Genomic DNA, 3407 nt, shown 5'->3' with positions numbered 1-3407 from the left:
ACAATACCATTCCCTCCATACCGCTGAATCATTTCTCCATTGGCATTGGTACTACCTTTTTGGTGCATCCCTATTGTATTACGACTCCCAATCAAATGACAAGGCTCATTATTTCGATATGTTGCGTTTCGATTGATGCTGGTAGGTTGTGGTTTCTTGTTCCTCTTGAACGACCAAGGAGAGTCAAGAAGGCGATTAAGGTTCAAGTCCACAAACACTGGAGAGCGTTTTCTTCTAGCTTATTTCTCAATAGCTCGCCTGTCATTACCAGGTGTGCTTCCTTAAGAGAAGGAGAAGACCCTATTTGTGAAAGGATTTTCTGCCATGGCAGGGTTGCACTCTGCGATTAGAAAGCGAACACGCTTGGAAAATGACCTTGCGGATACCAATGACAGAAATAAGAGGCGGAACCCTGACAGTGCTAGAGAGCAAGCTTGGCCTGTCGCTGATAGTGTTGTGTATCGCATATTGTGCCCTGGCAATGTTGTCGGAAATGTTATAGGAAAAAGGGGGTAAAGTAATAATATCTTTGAGACAAGAGACGCGTTCGAAAATCAGAGTTGCAGATGTTGTTCCAGGCATTGAAGAGCGCGTGATAGTAGTCTTCATCCCACCTCCCAGCAAGGAGAAGGAGAAGGATAATGAGAACGGGGGTGAAAACGAACCTAGTTGTCCTGCCCAGGATGCTCTTCTTAGAGTCCATTCTGTTATTGCCCAAGAATCTTTTGTTAAAGATAAAGATAACGACGCTGACAAAAAGGGGCAACAGAATGCTCGTTTGCTAGTTGCTAACAGCCAGATTGGAAGTTTGATTGGAAAAGGTGGAAATAACATTCAAAAAAATGAGAACCGAATCTGGTGCACAAATTCAGATACCGCGAAAGGATGAGTTGCTAGGCTGTGCTTTTAGTTTTGATGAACTCGTTGTGATATCTAGAGATGCAGCAGCTGTAAATAAAGCATTATATTTTGTTTCAGCATTTCTTTATAAACACCCACCCAAGGAGCAAATTCCTTGGAGTCTTATCTTACCCGCAACTGACCAAAGTTCAGCCGTTCCTGCTGGGTTGCCTGCATTACCTCCGGCAAATTATCTTCCACAAGGAGATTCACTGTTTTCACATCAAAATGTAGGTGCTCCAATTCTTGGTTATGCCTCACATTTATTAGGACTTGGGGGATATGGAAGTGAAGCTGGAAGTGCATGGCCTCTTAGTAACGCTAATCTTCCCATTCTTTCAAAAATTGGTAATTCTGCTACTAAGAAAAGTTCTGATGAGTTTTTATTCGAGTACTATGCCCAAGTGATAAAATTGGAGGGGTGATTGGTAAGGGTGGTAATACTATCAAAACCATGAGGAAGGATACAAGAGCAAATATTAAGGTTGAAGGCGAACAAGCAGAGTCAGATGAGCGTGTGATTGTAGTTTCTGCGACAGAGTCGGCTGATGATCGTGTTTCACCTACTATTGAGGCCGTTCTCCAATTGCAAGGAAAGACTACAGGAACCACTGATAAAGACGGTGCCATTTCTTCAAGGACTTCGGTTGCTCAATCCACTTCAAAAACGTTGTCAACAATTGTACCTGCGGTTTCAGTTTCATTTGCTGAGATGGGGCAAATGCTCAATCCATCCAAAATCTTCATATGCCTGCAATCCTGTTTTGTTTTGCATTTCTTTTGGTTTGTTTTGTATTTTTAGGTTTATTTTGTTTTTATTTATTTTGTTTTGATTCTGCTTTAATGTTTGTTATTATAATTATATTAATATATTAATCTAATTATAATATGTTATAATATGTTATGTTCGTTATGTTATTTGTATTAATATGTGAATATATTAAATGTATTAATATATTAATATGTAGGTATAATAGTTTTAATATATTATTTTTTTAATTATAATTTGTTGTATATATTTGTTAGTTATGTTATTAATTAATGTTTGTTATAAAAATTGTATTAATATATTAATATATTAATTGTATTAATTGTATTAATATATTAATATATTAATTGTATTAATTATATTAATATATTAATATATTAATTATATTAATATATTAATATCTTTTATAATTGCATTAATTAATATAGTTATAATTTTTTGTTATGTTGGTAATGTCTTTTGTTATTATGTTGTATGCTTGTCATAATACATTAGGTTATCATAGTCATGTTATGATTGTTAAAAATAATATAAAAAAATTTATGTTAAGTATTTTGTGATTGTTTTTGGCATAAAACAAAACTTTGGAGGCATGAAAATTGCGAGAATCATGAGAAATACAAGAACTGGATGAAAGCAAAAAAAACAAAACAAAAAACAAAAAAACAAAAAAAAACAAACACACTTTTCACAAAATTCACGCAGGTTTGAAAATAAATAATGGAACATTTGGAAGAATAATTTAAAAGAACATTTGGTGGATTATTTAAATGCTGATTAACTTGCTTAGAGTTGGCAATTTGATATTGTTGTATGCTTTTATAACGTACTAATCTGCAGGACACAACAAATCTATAATGCCAAGCTTTTCGCCATGCACAAAAGTCAGCGGACACAAACAGGGAGTATTACTTTTCATGGTTATTTTTAAAAAATGGATTGATATTAATATCATGATTAAGTCAATTTTAACACTTTTTTTGTCCTTAATTTGTTTTATTTGGTATGAAATTTTTTCGTAAGAATCATGAAGAAACTGGCCATTTCTTCTAGAGCACACTTATGTTCTCTTTGTACCAAGTTTTTTACAGGTTACAGGATAATCAAGTGACCATAAGGAGATTACATTGTGACGACAATTGGTATTCCAAAGACTAAAGTCATGACAGATTCTAAAGACAAATCCAACTCTACAACCACTCCTTTGCAACTCCCTTTTTGCAAAAGATTTTGAATTCCACCAATTGATAAACCATAAAGCATGACCTTTCCATATCCATTTTTCACAGCAAGAGTTCTTATTCATACACCATGCATTTCCTTACATCCATTCCTTACAAGATTATTGTCATTTTCCATGTCATTACCATTCCCCTTCATTTCCGCAAATAAAACCCTGCTTCTATGGATATCATTGAGTCAAAGTCCTAGAGTCTAAGTATCTTTGTAAAAAAAAACACCTAGAGACTTGCATGCCTTAATGGCAAGTACTCTTGCCAATGAACAATGGGAGTACATTAATATCCCTTGTTCGTTGGATCTTGTAGGTGACTCGACCACGACAAATTTATTTGTACCTACAAAGATGTGTTAGGTATCCTGACTCCCATTAGAATCAATGGTGGGAGCTCTTGTGTTGGCTAGAGGCATTCATTAACGGCCACTAAGTCAACAAATTCTTGCTATGTTCGACATCGACACATTTAATGACATAGTAAGATTTGTGCCATCGAGCGTT

General features: G+C 34.9%; 1 pseudogene; it reads left to right on the top strand.

Annotated features, from left to right (window-relative positions):
- The first annotated feature begins 234 nt into the window (after positions 1-234).
- Positions 235-1702, top strand: LOC149218580 (KH domain-containing protein At4g18375-like; annotated as a pseudogene).
- Positions 1703-3407: the final 1705 nt, after the last annotated feature.

Source organism: Pinus tabuliformis, chromosome Q, assembly GCF_031772625.1.
Source record: "Pinus tabuliformis cultivar Carrire ecotype Pingquan chromosome Q, CPIR1, whole genome shotgun sequence".
Taxonomy (NCBI): domain Eukaryota; kingdom Viridiplantae; phylum Streptophyta; class Pinopsida; order Pinales; family Pinaceae; genus Pinus; species Pinus tabuliformis.
The sequence above is the reverse complement of the archived record's forward strand: the minus strand, read 5'-3'. Positions and strand labels throughout refer to the sequence as shown.